The sequence below is a fragment of the Fundulus heteroclitus genome, chromosome 5 (assembly GCF_011125445.2).
Source record: "Fundulus heteroclitus isolate FHET01 chromosome 5, MU-UCD_Fhet_4.1, whole genome shotgun sequence".
Taxonomy (NCBI): domain Eukaryota; kingdom Metazoa; phylum Chordata; class Actinopteri; order Cyprinodontiformes; family Fundulidae; genus Fundulus; species Fundulus heteroclitus.
In genome coordinates this window covers 28,353,612-28,362,299 of record NC_046365.1, presented here as the reverse complement: position 1 = coordinate 28,362,299, position 8,688 = coordinate 28,353,612, and the positions used below count along the sequence as shown (strand labels likewise).

Below are 8,688 nucleotides of genomic sequence, written 5' to 3'. Positions count from 1 at the left end.
TTTTTCTGACTTATTTGTTAAGTTTATATGTGAATACAAATCTGACATTGTCAAGCTCTCAACAAGTTCTCTTATTTTGTATTTCACTATATCAATCCACCCCAATCAGCATTTTTTCCTTCGTTCTTTATGCTTGGTGTGAGCATCGCCACCTGCATTTTCAGGAACACTCGCCTGTGTTGTTCATTCTCAGTCAAGCAGGGATCTGTTATTTTTGCATCTCATTTTGTTTCTGTTCATTGCAGGCTTTCATCTCTGTGAAGTGGGCGATGATTTGACAGCATCAAACTCAAGGTAATGATTCCGATTGTCTAGTCAAAATGATAGATAAAGACAGCTCACACCTGCAACACACAAGGGTGCAATTCAGAAAGGTTCTACTATCGCTGACAAATTTTAGGGAGCAGCATCGTACAACTGACAAAATCTGCAAACACTGATGTTTTCAAGCCTTCATTTATGTTAATTATGATATTTTCATACTTACAGCTAAACTTATAAGATCAGGGTATTAAAACTAACCTATCTATCTATCTATTTATGTATATCTATCTATATCTATCTATCTATCTATCTATCTATCTATCTATCTATCTATCTCTATCTCTCTCTCTCTCTCTCTCTCTATATATATATATATATATATATATATATATATATTAATATATATCAATATATATGTATATATCTACCTATATATATATATATATATATATATATATATATATATATATATATATATATATATATATATATATTAATATATATCAATATATATATATATATCTACCTATATATATATATATATATATATATATATATATATATATATATATATATATATATATATATATATATATATATATATATGCATTGATGCAAATTCAATTTAACAGACATTATCCCTGAAGATAATATTCTTTTAAATGCATTTATAGTGCTTTAAGCTGCCAATGTTCCCTTCCCTTGAGGCATTTGTCACCTGGGCTGACAGCCCTTCTGTTGTTTCACATTCCCCGGTGTGACAGATGTGTGGATCGGCCCCCAGTGTGTCGCTCCCAGTAGGTGGCTGAGTACCATTCATCTACAGCTACTGAGCCATGGTTGTTGTAATTAGTGTTGGTTTGCAACATCAGCCCCACTGAAATAGTTTGAGAGAAAGTAAGATAGGATCTTTTGAGCTATTACAGCCATTTTCCATATGCATATGTATTTTTGTTGCTGACCTAGCATTGCTATTGGCTGTCATTTTTTGTTGGGCTCGCACCACTGTTTGCCTGTCTCATCAGTTCAGACACAATTAAAACCCAAATTTTCAGCTTTTTTTTTAAACATAACTGTTTACTGTTTCTGAGATATTTAGAAACTCTTTATATTTATATTATGCAACCTTATTATTAAAGTTGATAAATTACTTAGATGAGCAGGTATTTCAATATCTAATGAAACAATTTTCATTATTCAATTTTGTCCACAGATGTACATTCATTTGGCAGATAAATGAAAAATGGGTAATATACGGAAGAATAACAAGAAAGGAAAGTTTTGAAAGAAGTTAGATTTGAAAAAGATATGACTGAAAGAGAGAAGGAAAATTAAATTTTCTTGTCACGACATTATCGTCTTGTCTATATTTAGCAACAAAACATAACAAGAGCTTTATATACACACCAACTCCCTACTCAGCAAAGCAGTGATTTGCAATACACCAATGATCAAAACAGCATAGTCAGCTGTATCTTCTCACACGCACGCACACACCCACACACACACACACACAAACACGTGCTGTGGCTGGTTGTTGACAGTTTGGTCTGAAGTGGAATGTGCTCATTAGGTGGTGTTGCAGATTGGTTTCTATTTATAGCCAGCAGCCGGCTCAGCAGTAGCCTCAGCAGCATAGAGGTGTTTGAAGTAGCACAGGCCTCCAGTGGGCCTAGCTAACGAGATGCATCCGCAGTCGATCACTCTCCAAACTGCAGGAATTCGACCTAAAGTTAGGCTGGCATGGGCATTCAGGCCACATATTAATGACACTCATTTATATTCACATTTTTAGACTGGATTTTATTTTTTATGGATAAATAATTGATGTAATGATGTACACAATAGAACACACCTTATTATGAATAGCACAGAAGGAGAAATGGAACATGTTCAGTTGTTAGGGCTGTTTTTCTTTTTAACCAACATTATTTAATTGTCTTCTGTTGTTGCTTGTGTCTGGACTTAAAAGTTGATATAAAAAGGAGACTTTATTTTGCAAAAAATATATTTTTTCTACTAATGCTTTCAGGTTTTTTTTGTATGTTTATTCAATTTTCTCTTATTTAACCCCATTTAAATTTCAATCAGATATCATAGTCTTTATAGTCATTCTGATGCAATGAACCTCACATAACCCTGAACAAATGTTTTGCCACTGAGTTTTGAACAAATGTTTATTTATTCTCATTAGCCTCTTCTCCCTACTCTTTGTGGAGAAATCGCAAGGTTCATACATGCGCTAGGTTCTTGGGGGAAGAAAATTCTAAAGAGCAGTCTGATAAGTGCCGTTATAGTTGGATTCAATGCAGCCTAGAAGGCTTTCTTCTGTTCATCATTGATGTGGGTTTGTATAAATAAATGCTGACAAAGAAAGAATTTTCAGATCCCCATAGTCACGTAATAGAGTTCGTTATTTAGTATTGAAAATGTGGGAATATGTCACTAATTACATTGGAGATGCTGCTTAGGTACATTTTATTACCATTGCTTTGGAAATTCTGAGGCAAATTTACATACAATCTTTTCTAAAGCTTTGTGCCATTTGTGATTTTTCTTTATTTCTCATTCCTTCATAAAGAAAATGTACAGCAATATTTGTTTTGAAACCACTAAGCATTAATGTATATTTTTCCATCTACAATATAATTAAAATAGATTATGTCACCAACAACATATATTGTAAGATTCTCAAGTATGCCTTTAGAAAATCTGTACAGTGGACAACTGCGTATGGCGCAAACAATATAAGCCTACTAATTTGATCACTGCGAATACACCCAATTGTTATCAGATGTCATCATAAGACCTCTGGGGGACCCGGGTTTGAATTCCGGTTGTATGAAGAAGGGCATCTGCTGTAAAAACTCTGCCAAGTCTCTGTGAAAGTTGGAATTACTTTCTGTGGCGACTCCTGAATAAGGGAGCAGCTGAAATGACATACTTTCCTCGCATCATAAGAGCTTTGAGTTTGTAAATGGCAGGATACGGTCCTCAAATCTAAACTGGGGTTTTGACAGCATTCTTTTTTTCACCAAGTAAAATGGAAAATATATCACATCAAACTTTAATATTGGAGAATAATTGTCAGTGTAGGACAGAAACTTTGTTTCTCTGAAAATGAAACTTCTCAGAAAACCAAACCTAAAGTCTTACTTCTAGGTATGAATTTACATTATTTGGTCAAAGTCACATGAGTTTTTGTCACTGGTGTTTTTAGGTTGACCAATCATGGCCAGAAAAACAAACTTTAAAAGAAATTACTTTTTTGGCTTGTTGTCTGTATATTTATCAGTTAAACCACATAGAATTTGGAGACGTTATTAAAACAGCAGAGTCTGACAAGAAAACAATAATGAGTAAGGAAATAAAAAAACATTTTATCAAATAAAGAATGTATAATCACTGGTAAGGTGGGGGTTAAAATACAGAAAAGTTTATGAGCTAAATTTAATTGTAAAATTATGTATGTATGTACGTAAGTATGTACGTACGTTCTTGTACTTGCAGCTGACCGAGAAAATGTTTTGATAATTTTACTAGTAAAGTAAAGTTGCCAAAGTAAAGGACTTTTTTTGGTCCTCACTTTTTTTTTCTTCCGGGCTAGGGATTAGCTTTAGGACTAAGGTGTCAATTTGGTTTTGGTGAGTATTAGGCCATAAAAAGGCTTGGAAATGAATGGAAGTCATGGCACGGTGCTTACTTTCTACTTTAAACAAGGATGTGTGTGTGTGTTTATTCTTAATTAATTTCATCATAAATGAACTAAGTGCAGTACGGACTATCTCAGAATGGTCAGAGGGCCCAGTGGTGTGCCTCACCTCTATCAGCTTTTCCCAGGGCAGCTATGGCTACTAACATAGCTCACCACTGTCAGGTTGTGAATGTGTGTGTGAAAGGGTGAATGACTGATTTCAGTGTAAGGCACTTTGGTGTCGACAAACTAGATAAAGCACTATACAACTACGAGCCAGTTGACATTTCCCATTTGCCTGTATTTCTACACTTTATCAAAAATCAAGAAGCTTTTATTGTTACCATGGTTAAATTACCACTGAGGCAGATACCGGCTTAGGATGTACACAAATAACATGACACACAACAGACTAACAGACTTAGACTCTGATACGAACTTGCATGCCCCTAATGTGTAAAAAAAAAAACTACTGTAAATACTTATAGTTCTGATAGCAGTCCCTCATTTAGTTTTTTTATGAACAACATAATAGCTGTTCTTATTGTGATTTTTTAAATTTATTTTTCATAATGGGGTTTTTGTAGAAGACCTCCGTCTTATGTAGAAGAACCATCATATCATAAAGGTATAAAGGAGTGTATAAACAGGTTTGATTCACTCTGATTAAATTTTGACACCTGAAAACTAGTCTTTCAACTTCTGTTGATCTAACCACTTCCCAGTTTGCTTTGGTCCCTGCAGAAACAGAAAAGATGCCATCATGTGATGGGCAAAACCGTGTCTTTGCAGGAACACTGAAGTGCAGTTATTCTAAATTTCGAAAGGTCAAAAATGTCATCGGTCATTGGATTAATTTGTGTCCAAATCCAATTTTCTATCTCCACTTATCAGACAATAGAAATTACAATTGCCTGAATTAATGAGTTTGCCTTATTTCTGGATTTGTACTATCTGACCTTTCAGGGTACGTGATAATGGTCATTGTGTCTTGTAAACTTTATTTCTTTAATATTTTCTTTTTGAAAAATCTGTTTTGTGACACTAATTTGAGCCACATCTAAAAAATTAAACGTTTCTCATCTCAGTTTCTGTAATGGGTGTTTTAGACCTCAGTAGTTGGGAAGTAGTTTGTGCATCTTAACACAAAAAAGTAAACAGCACTTCATCTGCTGTTATAGATTTTATCTATCATTCTTCCACTTGATGTGTTTGGCATCAACACAAAGCCTCTCAAATAAGTTTAGATATGACAAGATAATTAGATCTGATATGATCCCCTTGCACTGCACTAATTCTCCAAGATTTGTTAATCCCTACCCTGTCTTTCTGCACTGATAAGCAATGGGATAGGAAATGAAATAAGAAGATAAAGTAATTTGTCACACTTCTGCACTGGCTTCACTCACTGCAGGTTAAAAAAAAGCAGATGTGGTGATACTTATTGGCCATGTTTATGATAAAAGGAATATGAAAAAATATTAAAATTACTAGCCCAAAAGTTAGATTTTGTAATCATTTCCAAAAAGAAAAAAATATATAAATGTGAAAATAAAATTTTTAAACTAATGACATTAGTTGTGAATGCTGTTGGTGATAAATTTACACACCTGTGGACCAGTTAGTGGTCTTCACTGTGTTTCCATCGCTTTTAATTAAAGCTGATATGTGTGTGTATATTCCTTTTCCCCTTTTTCTATCAACTTAGTTTAGTTTCAGCGTAGGGATTACGTTCAAAAACTAAAGGTTGAATATTGAGGATCCTTCAGGCTCGCTCAGAGATGAACCCCATGTGGTACTCAAATACCTGCTCATTTGCCCTGGATGAGAAAAGTGGCCTTCCTGCTGGAACCTACTTTGTTCATCAATGTTGAAAAAGAAAATGACTCTCCTTACATCAATTGCCCCTAAAGGTGTTTTGATACTGAAAGTCGTTTATTTGGGTTCTTGTGAGGATTTTGCTCCTGTTCTCTTCCCTTCTTCTGGTTGCTACAATGACAAAAAAACAAGGTTACATTAAAAAATTATGACTAAAAAAAATAAACTTGCTGGAGCTTTTCTGACCCTGTTGCTTTTAACGGTTGTGAGGAATCAGAGGAGGATCCTCGGGAATATAGCTAACAACAGGGTTGTCTGATTATATCACTATTTTATAAAAATCTGTTGGTGTTGACATAACCTTGGGATAAACGTCACCTTAAAGTAATAGTAAATGTTGTTAAAAGCTACATTTAAGATAAACTTTTAGCACAACTGTTTTTTTAACTGTTTTTTAAATAGTTCCTCATTGAATCGAAAAAAATACTCTCTTGTCTTGGACAACTGCTTTTGTGGGTGCTCGCATTTCATAATAAACATGTAATTCACAAAATGAATAAAAAAAATTGCACAAAAACATCATATTTGTGCAGAAAACTATCTGAGGATTAGCTCAAATTATATTTTACAAATTTTTACAATGAATTCATAATGGAATTTGCACTTTTTTGAGCGATACAATCTTACCAAAGTTTCAAGAAGAATGAACAGCAAAAGGTGGTTTCACTGAGTATTTACTCTAGGGGACTAAATAAAAACAAATCCCTCACTCTTCAGTAAAAAAAAATGTTTGCAAACCATGTATAATTTATTTATTGAAATCTTACTGAACACTAGATTTGATTTAAGGAATATTCAAACTACTAGAAGTAAATCAACAAGAGCTATGTAAACCGCTCAATAGAGCTGATGTTGCATGTGTTTTTTTTTTCTTTTACAGTCTCAATTTAATCAACTCCTTCATGACAACCATTATTTGTACCTAGTAGAGATGACCCTCTGCTGTTGTTTGACCGGTTGCACACCTGATTCACAGCCATAGCTTCTGGCAACGTTCCTGATAAAGCTTAGCCATAGGCAAAGGCCTCCAGTTCATTAAAATTTGTGACATTTGCATGCTGCAAAGCCTACCAGATGTTTTGAATGAAGTTTAAGTCAGGCCACTATGATGGCCACTAGTGTCGATCAACCGTTCAGGAACCCCTAAGTGTTTGGTGTGTACTTTAGGATGGAAACCGAAACCTCAGTGATTACTGTCACCAAGTCTTACAAATAATAATACATCTTACAAATAATAAAGCCCCTGATTGATTGAATAAGATGCATCTTAGATCCCACCTGATTATCAAAATGTATGCTTTGATGAATAATTCTGCTCAATGAGTTAAATAATGTTGAAGCTGTTGTAGGTATTAAAAGTAGGAATATGATGAATTTGTGTATAATTCTTGCAATATTTATTTTATTCAACTGTTAAAATTGTGAGTACCGTAATTTGTTCATTTAAAGCCACCTAATTTGCAGAGGGGGTTGACCGATCACTAGGCACAGTTGTTTCTTTGAATGTTTGTTAAATTATAATAATTATCAGTCCTAATTACCCGAACTACATCTAAAAGGTACAACACTAAACAAAGGCTGTTTTCCACTGTCCTACGTGTTAATTGCTTAGTCCATCTTGCTGTCCGTGACTCTCCATCTTTACTTTTTCTGCACTGCCTGCAGACACACAATGCCCTAGTTCTGCACAAGTCTTCTCCTTGTTCCAGAATCAGTCACTCTGGATGACACAGGGCAGAGGGAAGAAAGAGATGCTTTGGCAGTTGCCTTGCAGTGCTGCATTTTGACAGAATCCGGCAGGGGATTTAGTCCACATCACCCGTACTGCTGGAAGGATTCTAGTTAGAGTACTGTGTAAACATTGATTTTGGTTGTTGAATGTTTTCATGCTACCTTGTAAATTCCAAAACTTAAATTTGTTATGCACCATAGATCATTTGTTATGCATCATGTTTTTGGGTTTACATTATCATTATTTTTTTATTTGAATGAAAAGCTATTTATACCCAGTAACTTGAGACAATGTCTATAGCAAAAAAACAGGATATTATAAACAATTTGTCCATTTACACATTCTTTTTACACCCTAGTCAGGAGATGAATGAATCAAAGATTTTACTTGAAATTAATGCAATAATTTAAAATATGTCTCTAAAATATATCCTGACAGCAAATAACAAATAACCCAGCTATTCATTCTTGCTATTTCAAAAGAACAGCTTTTAAATAAGCGATCCTTTACCTACATTTAGATATTTTTGTTATCCTTTTACCATATTCCTCTTAGCAAAGGTTCTATTTTGCAAAGTGCCCTAATGCAAGCTTCCGCCTCTCTCAGAGGCTGAACACACATACATTGTGGGTTTGTGGTCTCAAAAGTCAAAATGTACGTAAGTATGAATTGATGCCTGTTCAGTGCAAAACATTACACTAAAAAGGCACCATTTTGTAACCTGAAAAAGCCCAGTATGAAATCACCAAGACTGCAAAAGTAAGAGTTAGTAAGGAGTCGAAAAGACCAACATCTGCAGCAGAATTGTTTAGCACACAAATGGTCTGGTCATTTGTGTTGGAGCCACGTGGATCCAAAGAAACAGACATGAAACTAAATCGTAGGACTTGAAATGACTATCATATCATATTATACTGTATAATAATGTTTAAAATTTTACTCTGTTGAATTAAAACAGCAGGAGTCGTGACTGAGTCTTCTTCTTTCAGCTGTTCACATCAGGCATCGCTGCAGTGGATCAACTGCTTCGGTATCACCACATCCATTGCCAGCCTTATTTATGTCCATCTTCACTGTGTCCACGACTCATATGTGAGGTCTTCCTCTTTTACACCTGCCA

The 8,688-nt window shown here is 34.6% G+C and overlaps 1 protein-coding gene across 1 annotated transcript in view; it reads left to right on the top strand.

Annotated features, from left to right (window-relative positions):
* Positions 1–243: 243 nt before the first annotated feature.
* The window catches only part of LOC105937062 (protein phosphatase 1 regulatory subunit 29), a 51,850-nt gene continuing 43,405 nt past the window's right edge, over positions 244–8,688 (top strand). Inside the window, exon 1 of the mRNA XM_036137346.1 lies at positions 244–294. The gene's annotated coding sequence lies outside the window, so the exon portion shown is untranslated. The remainder of the gene's footprint in view (positions 295–8,688) is intronic.